Source organism: Aquarana catesbeiana, linkage group LG01 (assembly GCF_042186555.1).
Source record: "Aquarana catesbeiana isolate 2022-GZ linkage group LG01, ASM4218655v1, whole genome shotgun sequence".
Taxonomy (NCBI): Eukaryota; Metazoa; Chordata; class Amphibia; order Anura; family Ranidae; genus Aquarana; species Aquarana catesbeiana.
This window is the reverse complement of record NC_133324.1, coordinates 788,008,776-788,027,235: the sequence shown is the minus strand read 5'-3', so window position 1 is coordinate 788,027,235 and position 18,460 is coordinate 788,008,776.

Here is an 18,460-nt window from a genome sequence, read left to right as displayed (position 1 = left end):
GGCCTACAGGTTTCTGAGCATGACAGATAGTGAAGAGGAAGTCACTCATCTGTCAGATTCAGGCTCAGAATACGATCCTGTAGAGGACAGTGGCTCCATGACAGATAGCTCTGACGACGGAGTTGTGGTCCCTGCTAAGGTCAGGCGTACCAGACCCCGAACTTATTCTGTCCTTGAAGTGCAAGAACCGCAGGGCTCTCGTATGGAGCAGAGAAGTACTAGTGCCGCTATTCCTTCTGGTGAACTGGCAAGCACCAGCGGCCTAGTACACCCTGGTCGTACATCCAGCACTGCAGTAACACTTGGTGACGTGGCGAGTCCCATAAGTGCAGTTCAAGCTGGCGAGGTGGCAAGCACAAGTAGTGTCCTGCTGCCACCAAGAAGACGAACACAGGCCCGTCGTGCCCATAGTGCCCTTCCTGCTGCATTCGCCAATCCGAATTGGGTACCCACCACTTCTGCAGCACCCGTACTTCCCCCTTTCACTGGCCAACCCGGAATTCAGGTGGAAACAGTTGACTTTACGCCACTGGATTTTTATTCGCTGTTTTTCACCGAAGATCTCTATAGATCTATTGTGGACCAAAGCAATTTATACGCTGGTCAATACATCGCCGCTAATCCCCAGTCCTCCCTTGCCAGAGATTGGAGACCAATTACGGTCTCCGAATTTAAGATCTTTCTGGGCCTTTCCCTCCTCATGGGGTTGAATAAAAAGAGTGAGTTGCGGTCATATTGGTCCACTGACCCAATTTACCATTCACCCTTGTTCTCTGCCTCCATGGCCAGGGCATGATACGAGCTGATTTTGCGGTTCATGCACTTCAACGACAATGAACTCTGTCGTCCTCGTGGAGACCCTGCATACGATTGGCTCTACAAAATTCGGCCCCTCGTAAACCACTTCAACCAACGTTTTGCAGACTTGTTTACTCCCCATCAACTTGTCTGCATTGATGAATCCCTGGTTAAATTTTCTGGCCGCTTGTCATTCAAACAATACCTTCCCAGCAAGCGTGCCAGATACGGGGTCAAGATGTATAAGCTCTGTGACAGGGCCACAGGCTATACATATAGTTTTATGGTTTACGAGGGCAAAGATAGTCATGTAGAGCCGACAAACTGCCCTGACTACATAGGAAGCGCTGGCAAGATAGTGTGGGACTTGGTGTCACCCTTATTCGGAAAGGGGTACCACTTGTACGTGGACAATTATTATACGAGCGTGCCACTTTTTAGCCACCTTTTTGATCATCAGATTGGAGCATGTGGCACCGTGCGACCTAATCGCCGGGGCTTTCCCCAGCGGCTTGTAGATTCCCGTCTTAGGCTGGGGGAGAGAGCCTGCTTGAAGTATAATAATTTGCTCGCTATGAAGTGGAGGGATAAGAAGAATGTTTTTGTTCTCACCTCCCTTCATGCAGACACGATGGTCCAAATTCCTACGGCGACTGGTGTTGTGGAGAAACCCCTCTGTGTCCACGAATATAACCTTATTATGGGAGGGGTGGACCTCAACGACCAGTTGTTGGCGCCGTACCTAATTGCCCGTAAGGCCAGACGCTGGTACAAAAAAGTGTCTGTTTATTTATTTCAATTGGCTTTGCTGAATGCTTATGTGCTATACAGAGCTTCAGGACAGACTGGATCCTTCCTTAAATTCCAGGAAGAGATCGTCAGAGCCCTTCTGTATCCAGACGGTGCTCCACCTCACCATCCCCAACCAAATGCAGTAAGCCGGCTGCATGAGAGGCATTTTCTTTATGCCCTCCCGAGTACCCCTACCCAACGAACCCCCCAAAAAAGATGTCGTGTCTGCAGCAAGCGCGGATTTAGGCGTGACACCCGGTATTATTGTCCCCTCTGTCCTGGCAATCCTGGTCTTTGCATTGGTGAATGTTTTGAACGCTACCATACACTAGTGGAGTATTAGCGTAGGGTACAGCACTGCACAGACTAGGCACACTTCCACAGGGTCTCCCAAGATGCTGTCGCATTTTGAGAGACCCAAACCTGGTACCAGTTAAAAAAGTTAAAGTTACAAAAAAAAGTGTAAAAAAAACAAAAAAAGTAAAAAAAAAGAAAAAAACACAAAAAAATATATAAAATAAAAAAACCAAAAATAGTTGTTGTTTTATTGTTCTCTCTCTATTCTCTCTCTATTGTTCTGCATTCTATACTGCAATGTTTTATTGTTATGCTTTTATCATGTTTGCTTTATAGGTATGCAATTTTTTTATACTTTGTTTTTTTTATTGTTAACCACTTTTTTGTTTTCAGGTACGCCATTCAGCTGCAGAGCGGATTTATTTATCTTGACAGCAACAGCGTTTGCTCCCATGATACATAAAGCCGTGACTCCAGCGCTGTCGGAGGTGATTTCACCACCACAGTTACATACTTCAGCATATATGCCGAAGCGTGGGGGCAGCAGTGGGTGGAGGAGCGATTTGCTCCTGCCTTTTGCGGGAGGATGCCCCCATGCTTCGGCATATATATTTTTTAGGTAGGCACAGGTTGCGTTAAATGTTTTATTTTTTACTATGTTTTTTTTGTATTTTGCTTTGCAGGTATGGTAAGTATTACTGTTATACTGTAATGTTACTTTGTTTTTTAGTTAACCATCATTTGCTTAGCAGGTACGCCATTCAGTTGCAGCACGGATTTATTTATCTTGACAGCAACAGCGTTTGCTCCCACGATACATAAAGCCGCGACTCCAGCGCTGTCGGAGGTGATTTCACCACCACAGTTACATACTTCAGCATATATGCCGAAGCGTGGGGGCAGCAGTGGGTGGAGGAGCGATTTGCTCCTGCCTTTTGTGGGAGGATGCCCCCATGCATCGGCATATATATACGGTGCATGTATGCCCATCATTAGAAGTGGGTGGATGAAGGGAGGTATTCTAATGGTGGGCATACCCACCGATCAATATCTTTTTTTCGTTCAGCCCACAGGCTGCATGAAAAAAAAAGTTTACAATGTATGCCCAACAAGGACCAGCAACGTACTGGTATGTTGCTGGACTTTGAGTGGTTATACCAGAATGATGCCTGCAGGTTTAGGTATCATCTTGGTATCATTCTTTTCAGCCAGTGGTCGGCTTTCTTGTAAAAGCAATCCTAGTGGCTAATTAGCCTCTAGACTGCTTTTACAAGCAGTGGGAGGGAATGCCCCCCCCATCGTCTTCCATGTTTTTCTCTGGCTCTCCTGTCCCAACAGGGAACTTGAGAATGCAGCCGGTGATTCAGCCAGCTGACCATAGAGCTGATCAGAGACCAGAATGGCTCCAAACATCTCTATGGCCTAAGAAACCGGAAGCTACGAGCATTTCATGACTTAGATTTCGCCGGATGTAAACAGTGCCATTGGGAAATTGGGAAAGCATTTTATCACACCGATCTTGGTGTGGTCAGATGCTTTGAGGGCAGAGGAGAGATCTAGGGTCTAATAGACCCCAATTTTTTCTAAAAAGAGTACCTGTCACTACCTATTGCTATCATAGGGGATATTTACATTCCCTGAGATAACAATAAAAATGATTAAAAAATAAATAAAAATGAAAGGAACAGTTTAAAAATAAGATAAAAAAGCAAAAAAAAATAATAAAAAAAAAAAAAAAAAAAGCACCCCTGCCCCCCCCTGCTCTCGCACAAAGGCGAACACAAGCGTCGGTCTGGCGTCAAATGTAAACAGCAATTGCACCATGCATGTGAGGTATCACCGCGAAGGTCAGATCGAGGGCAGTAGACCTCCTCTGTAAATCTAAAGTGGTAACCTGTAAAGGCTTTTAAAGGCTTTTAAAAATGTATTTAGTTTGTCGCCACTGCACGTTTGTGCGCAATTTTAAAGCATGTCATGTTTGGTATCCATGTACTCGGCCTAAGATCATCTTTTTTATTTTATCAAACATTTTGACAAAATAGTGTGTTTTAGTGTATTAAAATTTAAAAAAGTGTGTTTTTTCCCCCAAAAATGCGTTTGAAAAATCGCTGCGCAAATACTGTGTGAAAAAAAAAAATTAAACACCCACCATTTTAATCTGTAGGGCATTTGCTTTAAAAAAATATATAATGTTTGGGGGTTCAAAGTAATTTTTTTTCAAAAAAAAATAATTTTTTCATGTAAACAAAAAGTGTCAGAAAGGGCTTTGTCTTCAAGTGGTTAGAAGAGTGGTCGATGTGTGACATAAGCTTCTAAATGTTGTGCATAAAATGCCAGGACAGTTCAAAACCCCCCCAAATGACCCCATTTTGGAAAGTAGACACCCCAAGCTATTTGCTGAGAGGCATGTCGAGTCCATGGAATATTTTATATTGTGACACAAGTTGCGGGAAAAAGACAATTTTTTTTTTATTTTTTTTTTTTTTTGCACAAAGTTGTCACTAAATGATATATTGCTCAAACATGCCATGGGAATATGTGAAATTACACCCCAAAATACATTCTGTTGCTTCTCCTGAGTACCGGGATACCACATGTGTGAGACTTTTTGGGAGCCTAGCCGCGTACGGGACCCCGAAAACCAAGCCCCGCCTTCAGGCTTTCTAATGGCGTAAATTTTTGATTTCACTCTTCACTGCCTATCACAGTTTCGGAGGCCATGGAATGCCCAGATGGCACAAACCCCCCCCCAAATGACCCCATTTTGGAAAATAGACACCCAAAGCTATTTGCTGAGAGGTATAGTGAGTATTTTGCAGACCTCACTTTTTGTCACAAACATTTGAAAATTGAAAAAAGAAAAAAAAAAAATATGTTTTTCTTATCTTTCTTCATTTTCAAAAACAAATGAGAGCTGCAAAATACTCACCATGCCTCTCAGCAAATAGCTTGGGGTGTCTACTTTCCAAAATGGGGTCTTTTGGGAGAGTTTTGTGCCAGCTTGGCATTTTATGGCCTTTAAAACTGTGATAGGTAGTGAGGAGTGAAATCAAAAATGTATGCCCTTAGAAATCCTGAAGGCGGTGCTTGGTTTTCGGGGCCCCGTACGCGGCTAGGCTCCCAAAAAGTCCCACACATGTGGTATCCCCGTACTCAGGAGAAGCAGCAGAATGTATTTTGGGGTGTAATTCCACATATGCCCATGGCATGTTTGAACAATATATCATTTAGTGACAACTTTGTGCAAAAAAAAAAAAAAAATTGTCACTTTCCCGCAACTTGTGTCAAAATATAAAATATTCCATGGACTCAACATGCCTCTCAGCAAATAGCTTGGGGTGTCTACTTTCCAAAATGGGGTCAATTGGGGGGGGGTTTGTGCCATCTGGGCATTTTATGGCCTTCAAAAATGTGATAGGTAGTGAGGAGTGAAATTACAACTTTACGCCCTTAGAAATCCTGAAGGCGGTGCTGGGTTTTCGGGGCCCCGTACGCAGCTAGGCTCCCAAAAAGTCCCACACATGTGGTATCCCCGTACTCAGGAGAATCAGCAGAATGTATTTTGGGGTGCAATTCCACATATGCCCATGGCCTGTGTGAGCAATATATCATTTAGTGACAACTTTGTGCAAAAAAAAAAAAAATTCTCACATTCCCGCAACTTGTGTCAAAAAATAAAATATTCCATGGACTCAACATGCCTCTCAGCAAATAGCTTGGGGTGTCTACTTTCCAAAATGGGGTCATTTGGGGGGGGTTTGTGCCATCTTGGCATTTTATGGCCTTCAAAACTGTGATAGGTAGTGAGGAGTGAAATCAAAAATTTATGCCCTTAGAAATCCTGAAGGCGGTGCTTGGTTTTCGGGGCCCCGTACGCGGCTAGGCTCCCAAAAAGTCCCACACATGGGGTATCCCCGTACTCAGGAGAAGCAGCAGAATATATTTTGGGGTGTAATTCCACATATGCCCATGGCATGTTTGAACAATATATCATTTAGTGACAACTTTGTGCAAAAAAAAAAAAAAAAAATTGTCACTTTCCCGCAACTTGTGTCAAAATATAAAATATTCCATGGACTCAACATGCCTCTCAGCAAATAGCTTGGGGTGTCTACTTTCCAAAATGGGGTCATTTGGGGGGGTTTTGTGCCATCTTGGCATTTTATGGCCTTCAAAACTGTGATAGGTAGTGAGGAGTGTAATCAAAAATCTATGCCCTTAGAAATCCTGAAGGCGGTGCTTGGTTTTTGGGGCCCCGTACGCGGCTAGGCTCCCAAAAAGTCCCACACATGTGGTATCCCCGTACTCAGGAGAAGCAGCTGAATGTATTTTGGGGTGCAATTCCACATATGCCCATGGCCTGTGTGAGCAATATATCATTTAGTGGAAACTTTTTGTAAATTTTTTTTTTTTTTGCCATTATTCAATCACCTGGGACAAAAAAAATATTCAATGGGTTCAACATGCCTCTCAGCAATTTCCTTGGGGTGTCTACTTTCCAAAATGGGGTCATTTGGGGGGGTTTTGTACTGCCCTGCCATTTTAGCACCTCAAGAAATGACATAGGCAGTCATAAACTAAAAGCTGTGTAAATTCCAGAAAATGTACCCTAGTTTGTAGGCGCTATAACTTTTGCGCATACCAATAAATATACACTTATTGACTTTTTTTTTACCAAAGACATGTGGCCGAATACATTTTGGCCTAAATGTATGACTAAAATTGAGTTTATTGGATTTTTTTTTATAACAAAAAGTAGAAAATATCATTTTTTTTCTAAATTTTTGGTCTTTTTCCGTTTATAGCGCAAAAAATAAAAATGGCAGAGGTGATCAAATACCATCAAAAGAAAGCTCTATTTGTGGGAAGAAAAGGACACATATTTCGTTTGGGTACACCATTGCATGACCGCGCAATTAGCAGTTAAAGCGACGCAGTGCCAAATTGTAAAAAGTGCTCTGGTCAGGAAGGGGGTAAATCCTTCCGGGGCTGAAGTGGTTAAATGATTCAGATCAGATGGTAGCACATCAGCTCTAGGAGTGTTTGCCTTTCAATGTGCACAACTTAACTGATCACTGGACTGTTTTGAACCACATGCTTATTTGCTTAGTTATACACATATATATCCTTGGACTGCACTTAGATTTTTTTTATTATATTATATTTTTCACTTAGTTTGGATGGAACCGTGAAGACTCCCTTGCCACATTTGCGCAGGGAGGGCCACGAATACAAAAGATTTTATCTATATACTCCACCTGTAGCACTTAGCACTTTATAAAAGGTTTATAAAAGGTTGTTCACTTTATGTTATCCTGCAGACGCCTTTACATTCTTGAATAGGAATCCATTACATCCTCTAGTTTAAACCTAATTAAGGTAAATAGAGTTTATGTCAGAAAGATTGGTTTCATACATCTATCGATCTTAGTTAGCGCCACCCACCCCATTTACTGACTCATTTTATTGGCAGGGATGTTACCTTTCCTTCATTGCGCACTGGGTAACTCTGCTGGACGCTAGGAAAGATGCAGGACAGGTATCAGTGTTACATAGTGTTGTGGAAATTTTTATTATATGGACTCATGCTAGGATGTGTGTTTTATAGATTGTCACCTGTCTCCCTGTGTCTGATTTAACCAAGAAGCGCTCTAGCAGAGCGCATTTGGGTTGAATCGGGACCAGCGGTAAAACCGTAGGTATGAAAACCTTCTCATGGGCTTGGAGACGTGTTCTCTGTGTGTGGGCCTTTGCCAGTTTGTAAGTATCAAGCGCAATGCGCTGGACTTCTTGCCTTCAGATGTCTATGCACATTAGAGAAGCGAAATCCGTATAACGAGAGAAACATATTATTTTATCTCTGTGTGGCTACACTATCCCTTCTGAATACATATCTGCTTTAATAAGAGAACATTGATATCTGCCTTGTTAATATACTCGTACGATATATTGACAACACCAGTAGCAATGTCCCCACAGATCTTCTCAAGCTTGTAAGAACAAGTATAATGATCTTACTAGATACTGGTTACTCTGAGCAGTATTGAGTGGGATCCGTGCTGACAAAGATGGTGAATGTGCATGCATTAGGCTGGGCGGAGGGGGCAGTGTACATGCCTCGAGTGGATGAGACATGTACACTTCTCCCTCCCACTCCTGTGAATGCCCTCCCTTTAGTGTAATTTCCTGTGATGTCATCATTTTGCATGGAGGAAGCGATTGGCTGTTGGGGTCATGAGTTTCTGTGTTTTCATATCCTTATTTGGTCATATCCTGTGTTGAGGTCACATGCTGTTTGTGGCTTCCTGTTTGTGTGTGAATAAAAAGCCAAGAGTCTCTCTGCCCGGCAGAGCAGATGAAGGAACGATGGAGCTGAGATGGTGATTTTGGCTGTTTACTAGGGAACAGGAATGTGTGCTTATTAGCACAGGAGATATGGTGTGTGCGTTTTTTCCAGGACAATAGTTACATAGTTACATTGTAGGTGAGGTTGAAAAAAGACACAATCATCAAGTCCAACCTATGTGTTGTTGGAGCTTGTTCCACCGCCACACCTCCAAAATGCTAGTTGTGATTCTGCCACAGCTCTCTCCTCTACCCCTCATTTTCTTCTTCCTCTATGGCCTCTTCTGCAGATTTGACCTTTGAACCAGCGGTTCTAAGTAAGTGTTCAAGGTGCTACGCAAGCAGTCAGGCTAAAAGATGCCATGTGGTGCTTGAGTTGGTCTGCCTAGGGGACAGGAGCTACACTGAGGCAGAGATTCTGTCAGCTCTGCAGGGGCAGGCTCAGAGGTGGATGACGCCACACCAGCTTCAGCCAGGAATGGTTGTATGTGACAATGGCACCAACCTTCTCTCCGCACTCCGACAGGGACACTTGACCCATGTTCCATGTTTGGCACATGTCCTGAATTTGTTGGTGCAGCAGTTCTTGAGCAGGTACCCAGGCTTACAAGATCTCCTGAGGCAGGCAGAAAAGTCTGTGGTCATTTCCGCCGGTCATACAATGACAGTGCTCGGCTGGCTGACATTTAAAGGGAATGCAACCTGCCCACCTACCACCTCATTTGTGACATGCCCACCAGGTGGCACTCAACATTGGCAATGCTGCTGCAGCAGAGGGCCATCAATGAGTACTTGTGCGAGTATGGCACCAGGACAGGATCAGGGGAGCTTGGCTTCTTTTTGCCACACCAGTGGCTACTGATTAAGGATACATGCACTGTCCTTTCACTATTTGAGGAGGCCACAAGGATGGTGAGCAGTGACAATGCATGCATCAGTGACACTGTCGCTCTAGTCTTCCTGCTGGAGCACACGCTTCATGGAATCATGGACAGGGCACTTGAGGCAGAACAGCAGGAGGAAGAGGAGGACTTCCTTTCCTCTCAAGGCCCCCTTTTTCCAGATAGCATTCCTGTGGGCCTGCCAAACACACAGGAAGAAGAGGAGGAGAAGGAGGATTGTGTCAGCATGGATGTAGAGGATAATACTCAGCAGCAGTCTTCAAGGGATGGTTTCAGTCCCAAGAAACCCAAGGAGTTGTACGTGGCTGGGAGGAGGTAGTTATGGTTTATGTGATCCTTAGTGACCCAGAAGACTCAGAAACAAATACTTCTGCAAACTTGCACTGCATGGCCTCCCTGATTCTGAAAAGCCTGAGAAAGGACCCCAGGATTTGTGGTATCAAGGAGAGGGATCATTACTGGCTGGCAACCTTTCTTGATCCACAATACAAGGGTAAGGTTGCAGAACTCATCCTGCCTTTGCAGAGGGAGCAGAGGATGAAACATCTTTAGAAGGCCTTGCAGAAAGGTTTGTGCAATGCATTTCCAGACCCTGGGAGGCTACCATTTCCTGGTGCTGGACAATGTGTTGCTGAGGCGTCATTCAGTCAGAGGAAGAGCGGTGGAAAAGGTGGCTGGCTGACCGATGCCTTTAAACAATTTTTCAGTCCTTAGCGCCAAGGTCTGATCGGTTCAAACAACCATCACCAGCATCTGCATTATATGGTGTAGGAATATCTAGGGGCAGTATAAAAAATCTAAAAAGAAAGACTTCTGCGCTACTACCTAAAACTAAGTGAAATAATGAAATGAAATAATAGTGGTGATGTATTCTTAGTGATGCTGCAAAATCAAATAGTGAACACCTTACACTACTAATAAACTAAAAAGGGCACAATCGTAATGGATTGTGTAAGTGATTCTGCGCAACACAAAATGAAGTAAATGAATAAATGCATAAACTACACACCTGAAAAATAAAATAACAATCCCCTAATGGGGTAGAGCAATATGTGCAGATTAAAAAACAAGTAGCAGGTGTATCATAGTGACAAAGTGCTAATCAAATAAAAGTCACTCAGTAAAAACACAAAACATAACATAAACTGTGACTGGTGGGTGAACATGCGTTGCTAGGTGATCTGGTGACTGTTCGTGGTAACGGATACCCACTCGGGGCTCCCAGAACTCTCACCTCTATGGCACGATAAAAGTGCCTGTGTGCTTCCAATAGGTCTGTGGTCACTCTGGTGCAGTGATGACAATGGCGTCCTACTCCTTCCGGAGGGAGGGGGGCGTCACTTCCTCCACTTGGTAGGGCCTCTATTCCACAGTAGGGGTGCCTATGTACTTCCAATGGGTCTGTGGTCACTCTCGTGCAGTGATGGTGATGGCGTCCTAATCCTTCTGGGGGAGGGGACCGTCACTTCCTCCGACTGTTAAGCTCCATATAGGGGTAATTGAAAAGACTCCAATAGTGTAATAAAGTTAAAGCCAATGGATTTATTAAAGGTAAAAAATCAGCTTACATAAACGTAAACAAAAAACGCCAAACAGCGATGGGAACAGCGTTATAGCGATACTCGCTACGTCACTTCCGGTCCGCACTGACGTATTTCCGGTTGCGTGCCTACGCGTTGCGTCAAATCACGTGACTTCTTCAGGGCACCGGATTGGCTATCGCCATGCCCATTTTATACTATTGGGACAGGAAGTGGAGAAAACTCCATTTTGTTGTAGACCAAGTAAATGGTAGTACCGCGGCCATCTTTGAGTGGGTAATGTCGTTTTAAAATGTTCATTAATAAAGTTGTATTTAAACAAGGAAGTAAAAAAAAGTGTTAAGGAGTACGTTTAAAACCCGTGCTTAAAAAACAATAAGATGATGACCCGAGATGGTGACTCAGTCGATCGGGTCTCCGATCGGGCTATGTATAGTTAAAATGATAATAAAAAACAACTTTTAATCTTAAGAGAAAGTAAAATGCAAAGTTTAATACAAAGTAGTGTGTAAAAATCCTAATGGGATAAATAACCGAATAACAATAAAAATATGGGTGAGGATAAAAATGACAGGTCCAAAGTATGTAGAAAGCTTTACGTAAATAGTTATTAAAAATAGATCCCCCAAATTTAAAGACCAAAGCACACCGGAAATGAAGTATTGAGTTTACATAAATACATAAAATCTAGAAATCACTAATGAAGCAGTTAAGATCGAATTCTACATTTAACCCTTCAGGCACTAGTGTTCTGGTTCTATGTATCCATTTCGATTCCTTTTGGCTGAGGATTCTGATTTTATGATCACCTCTCCACGATTTATTATATCTTTCTATACCCCAAAAACGTAATTGTGTGGGGTCTTTATTATGAAAAAGTGCAAAGTGCTTAGATACGTTATGTTTCGGGCACCCTTTTTTGATGTTTACTAAATGCTCTTTGATCCTTGTTTTGAGTGCTCTTTTGGTCCTTCCTACATACTGTAGGTTACAAGGACATTGTAACATATACACAACCCCCTCTGTGTAGCAATTAATAAAATCTTTTATTGGGTAAGTGTTCCCTGTACTCGTTGCCTTAAAATCATGTTTCTTGGTTTGAAATTTTTTGGCGTGTGTGCAGGCATAGCAATATTTACAGGGATAAAACCCTTTGCCATTAAAAAAGGAGAATGTGTTTTTGGGGGGAGGTTCCACTACATTCTTCACGATGATATCCCTCAAGGTTGGAGCTCGTTTATAAATAATAGATGGCCTTTCCGGTAGGATTTGTCGTAGGTGTTTATCCTCCTTTAGGATATGCCAGTGTTTGCGGATAATCTTCTCTATATCTTTAAATTGAGTGTTGAAGTCTAAAATTAAACTTGGTATTTCTGAAAGGTTCTGTGTCTTCTTAGGTGCATGTATCAGTTGTTTTCTGTCCATCGTTTGAGTACGTTCAATTTCTCTTTTGATTAATGCTTCTTCATAGCCTTTCTTGACAAATCTCTGTCCAATTAGATTAGCCTGAATCTCAAAATCTGCATCTTTCGTACAGTTGCGCTTGATTCTTACCAATTGGCCTTTTGGGATGTTGTAAAGCCAAGGTTTGTGATGGCAGCTTGTCATAGGTAGATAACTGTTTCTAGACACTTCTTTAAAGTGGGTTTTGGTTGTTAATCGATCTCCTTCAATGCTTATCTCTAGATCCAGAAATTCGACCTTCTTCGTATCAATATTCGAGGTTAATTGTATATTTCTGTCATTATTATTTAGATTCGACAGAAACTGCTCCAGGGTTTCTCTGCTTCCATTCCATATTATGAGGATATCATCGATAAATCTTTTGAATAGTCCTAGTTCACACGGTGGGTTTTTATGTACTGCTTCCTCCTCCCATTGTGCCATAAAGGCATTTGCCACACTTGGCGCAAATTTAGCACCCATGGCAATGCCTGTTATTTGCTTGTAAAAATTTTGGTCATGCCAAAAATAGTTGTTTTTTAACGAAAATTCTAGGCATTTAATCAAAAACTTCCTTTGGGTACATTTGAGTGCGCTATACTTTCTTAAGGCCCATTTGGTTGCTTCACATGCTTGGTGATGTTGGATAATCGTGTAGAGGGAGGAAACGTCTACCGTTGCCAGTAGGGTCCTTCCCTCTAGGACTGGTACTTCTTCTATTTGTTGTAAGACATGTTTCGTGTCCCTTATATAGGATGTTGTTTGTTGGATGGCGGGTTGAATAAAGTGATCTATATACTGGCCAATCCTTGCTGTTAGGGAGTTGATCCCATTAACAATTGGTCTTCCCGGGGGGTTTTGAAGGTTCTTGTGTATTTTGGGAACTGTATATATTACTGGGATCCTATGTGAATCCGGAACTAGGTATCTTGCTTCCTTTGTGTCCAGTATCCCTTTCTTGACTCCCAATTGGATCACTTTTTCTAAATCTTTCTTGCATTTAGTTGAGGGATTGCTCAGTAGTTTTTGGTATGTGGTGGTGTCTTCCAATTGACGTTTGATTTCTGCTTGGTAGTCCACTTTGTTTTGGATTACCACTCCTCCTCCTTTGTCTGCCGGTCTGATAACCAGATCTTTTCTGTTGGTCAAAGATCGTATTCCTTTCTTAATATGTGCAGGGTCACTCGTTTTCTTTATCTTCAGTTGGTCCAGATCCTTCAGTACTAGGTTTTTGAACACTTCAATGTGTTGGTTATCATTTAATTGTGGGTTAAAAAGGGATTTGTTGCGTAGTCCACTATGTTCCATCCGTTGTGGGTCTTGCGGTGTGGTTAATCGTCTAGTTTGGGGATTAGTTAAAATCGCTTTCTTAATATTCATTTTTCTTACATATTTCTTGATTCCAATATAAGTTGCAAATTTGTCTAAGTTTTTTGTGGGGGCGTATTTTAGGCCTTTATCCAATACAGCCAGTTCTTCGCTAGTTAGAGTTTGTCCGCTCAAATTAAAGATTCCTTCTCCTAGTGGACTCTTTTTCTTTTTGAGTCTCTTTCCCGCTCGACATCCCCTCTTGGTTCTGGGGTTCTTCTTCTTTCTTCCTGATAATGTCTCTTTGGGGAATAGTAGGGTTCTTGTGGGTGTCTCTGTGGGGAGCGTTGGGCATACTCCAATTTCCTCCTCGGTGGTGTTTCTCGCCGACCTCGGTCTAAAAAATCGTTGCCATATCTATCTTGATCATATGGGTACTGGCGGGGATGAGTATTAGGTTCCCTCTGGTCTCGGATTGGGTCAAACCTATTGTGTGTTGGGATAGGGCTTCTTTCATATCTGCCTTGTTGGTTATAGTATGCTCCTTCCCTATGTTCTCTATATGCCCCTTCATTGTACGACCTGTCATTGTGGTGTCTTTGATTATATCCACTATTGTGTCGCGGTTTTTTAAAAGGTTTTCTAAAAGGTTTTTTCCAATTGTTCCTAGGTGTGTGTGACCCCTGTGTCTGGTAGTTTCGTTGCTCATATTGAGGTCTAGGAGTATGGGGGTCACAGATTACAAAACAGACCAAGTGTTTAAATGGCAAAACAAATTGGAAGAACCAGCCATCGCGTCAGCACATTCAACACCTGAAAAGGAGGTCAGGATCTATGAACCGCAAGGAGGTATACCTTATCCACCTACACAGCTGAATGAACACCATAGGGAACCTTACCCCCATACTCCTAGACCTCAATATGAGCAACGAAACTACCAGACACAGGGGTCACACACACCTAGGAACAATTGGAAAAAACCTTTTAGAAAACCTTTTAAAAAACCGCGACACAATAGTGGATATAATCAAAGACACCACAATGACAGGTCGTACAATGAAGGGGCATATAGAGAACATAGGGAAGGAGCATACTATAACCAACAAGGCAGATATGAAAGAAGCCCTATCCCAACACACAATAGGTTTGACCCAATCCGAGACCAGAGGGAACCTAATACTCATCCCCGCCAGTACCCATATGATCAAGATAGATATGGCAACGATTTTTTAGACCGAGGTCGGCGAGAAACACCACCGAGGAGGAAATTGGAGTATGCCCAACGCTCCCCACAGAGACACCCACAAGAACCCTACTATTCCCCAAAGAGACATTATCAGGAAGAAAGAAGAAGAACCCCAGAACCAAGAGGGGATGTCGAGCGGGAAAGAGACTCAAAAAGAAAAAGAGTCCACTAGGAGAAGGAATCTTTAATTTGAGCGGACAAACTCTAACTAGCGAAGAACTGGCTGTATTGGATAAAGGCCTAAAATACGCCCCCACAAAAAACTTAGACAAATTTGCAACTTATATTGGAATCAAGAAATATGTAAGAAAAATGAATATTAAGAAAGCGATTTTAACTAATCCCCAAACTAGACGATTAACCACACCGCAAGACCCACAACGGATGGAACATAGTGGACTACGCAACAAATCCCTTTTTAACCCACAATTAAATGATAACCAACACATTGAAGTGTTCAAAAACCTAGTACTGAAGGATCTGGACCAACTGAAGATAAAGAAAACGAGTGACCCTGCACATATTAAGAAAGGAATACGATCTTTGACCAACAGAAAAGATCTGGTTATCAGACCGGCAGACAAAGGAGGAGGAGTGGTAATCCAAAACAAAGTGGACTACCAAGCAGAAATCAAACGTCAATTGGAAGACACCACCACATACCAAAAACTACTGAGCAATCCCTCAACTAAATGCAAGAAAGATTTAGAAAAAGTGATCCAATTGGGAGTCAAGAAAGGGATACTGGACACAAAGGAAGCAAGATACCTAGTTCCGGATTCACATAGGATCCCAGTAATATATACAGTTCCCAAAATACACAAGAACCTTCAAAACCCCCCGGGAAGACCAATTGTTAATGGGATCAACTCCCTAACAGCAAGGATTGGCCAGTATATAGATCACTTTATTCAACCCGCCATCCAACAAACAACATCCTATATAAGGGACACGAAACATGTCTTACAACAAATAGAAGAAGTACCAGTCCTAGAGGGAAGGACCCTACTGGCAACGGTAGACGTTTCCTCCCTCTACACGATTATCCAACATCACCAAGCATGTGAAGCAACCAAATGGGCCTTAAGAAAGTATAGCGCACTCAAATGTACCCAAAGGAAGTTTTTGATTAAATGCCTAGAATTTTCGTTAAAAAACAACTATTTTTGGCATGACCAAAATTTTTACAAGCAAATAACAGGCATTGCCATGGGTGCTAAATTTGCGCCAAGTGTGGCAAATGCCTTTATGGCACAATGGGAGGAGGAAGCAGTACATAAAAACCCACCGTGTGAACTAGGACTATTCAAAAGATTTATCGATGATATCCTCATAATATGGAATGGAAGCAGAGAAACCCTGGAGCAGTTTCTGTCGAATCTAAATAATAATGACAGAAATATACAATTAACCTCGAATATTGATACGAAGAAGGTCGAATTTCTGGATCTAGAGATAAGCATTGAAGGAGATCGATTAACAACCAAAACCCACTTTAAAGAAGTGTCTAGAAACAGTTATCTACCTATGACAAGCTGCCACCACAAACCTTGGCTTTACAACATCCCAAAAGGCCAATTGGTAAGAATCAAGCGCAACTGTACGAAAGATGCAGATTTTGAGATTTAGGCTAATCTAATTGGACAGAGATTTGTCAAGAAAGGCTATGAAGAAGCATTAATCAAAAGAGAAATTGAACGTACTCAAACGATGGACAGAAAACAACTGATACATGCACCTAAGAAGACACAGAACCTTTCAGAAATACCAAGTTTAATTTTAGACTTCAACACTCAATTTAAAGATATAGAGAAGATTATCCGCAAACACTGGCATATCCTAAAGGAGGATAAACACCTACGACAAATCCTACCGGAAAGGCCATCTATTATTTATAAACGAGCTCCAACCTTGAGGGATATCATCGTGAAGAATGTAGTGGAACCTCCCCCCAAAAACACATTCTCCTTTTTTAATGGCAAAGGGTTTTATCCCTGTAAATATTGCTATGCCTGCACACACGCCAAAAAATTTCAAACCAAGAAACATGATTTTAAGGCAACGAGTACAGGGAACACTTACCCAATAAAAGATTTTATTAATTGCTACACAGAGGGGGTTGTGTATATGTTACAATGTCCTTGTAACCTACAGTATGTAGGAAGGACCAAAAGAGCACTCAAAACAAGGATCAAAGAGCATTTAGTAAACATCAAAAAAGGGTGCCCGAAACATAACGTATCTAAGCACTTTGCACTTTTTCATAATAAAGACCCCACACAATTACGTTTTTGGGGTATAGAAAGATATAATAAATCGTGGAGAGGTGATCATAAAATCAGAATCCTCAGCCAAAAGGAATCGAAATGGATACATAGAACCAGAACACTAGTACCTGAAGGGTTAAATGTAGAATTCGATCTTAACTGCTTCATTAGTGATTTCTAGATTTTATGTATTTATGTAAACTCAATACTTCATTTCCGGTGTGCTTTGGTCTTTAAATTTGGGGGATCTATTTTTAATAACTATTTACGTAAAGCTTTCTACATACTTTGGACCTGTCATTTTTATCCTCACCCATATTTTTATTGTTATTCGGTTATTTATCCCATTAGGATTTTTACACACTACTTTGTATTAAACTTTGCATTTTACTTTCTCTTAAGATTAAAAGTTGTTTTTTATTATCATTTTAACTATACATAGCCCGATCGGAGACCCGATCGACTGAGTCACCATCTCGGGTCATCATCTTATTGTTTTTTAAGCACGGGTTTTAAACGTACTCCTTAACACTTTTTTTTACTTCCTTGTTTAAATACAACTTTATTAATGAACATTTTAAAACGACATTACCCACTCAAAGATGGCCGCGGTACTACCATTTACTTAGTCTACAACAAAATGGAGTTTTCTCCACTTCCTGTCCCAATAGTATAAAATGAGCATGGCGATAGCCAATCCGGTGCCCTGAAGAAGTCACGTGATTTGACGCAACGCGTAGGCACGCAACCGGAAATACGTCAGTGCGGACCGGAAGTGACGTAGCGAGTATCGCTATAACGCTGTTCCCATCGCTGTTTGGCGTTTTTTGTTTACGTTTATGTAAGCTGATTTTTTACCTTTAATAAATCCATTGGCTTTAACTTTATTACACTATTGGAGTCTTTTCAATTACCCCTATATGGAGCTTAACAGTCGGAGGAAGTGACGGTCCCCTCCCCCAGAAGGATTAGGACGCCATCACCATCACTGCACGAGAGTGACCACAGACCCATTGGAAGTACATAGGCACCCCTACTGTGGAATAGAGGCCCTACCAAGTGGAGGAAGTGACGCCCCCCTCCCTCCGGAAGGAGTAGGACGCCATTGTCATCACTGCACCAGAGTGACCACAGACCTATTGGAAGCACACAGGCACTTTTATCGTGCCATAGAGGTGAGAGTTCTGGGAGCCCCGAGTGGGTATCCGTTACCACGAACAGTCACCAGATCACCTAGCAACGCATGTTCACCCACCAGTCACAGTTTATGTTATGTTTTGTGTTTTTACTGAGTGACTTTTATTTGATTAGCACTTTGTCACTATGATACACCTGCTACTTGTTTTTTAATCTGCACATATTGCTCTACCCCATTAGGGGATTGTTATTTTATTTTTCAGGTGTGTAGTTTATGCATTTATTCATTTACTTCATTTTGTGTTGCGCAGAATCACTTACACAATCCATTACGATTGTGCCCTTTTTAATATCTAGGGGCAAGAGCAGACTTGGAGACCTTTC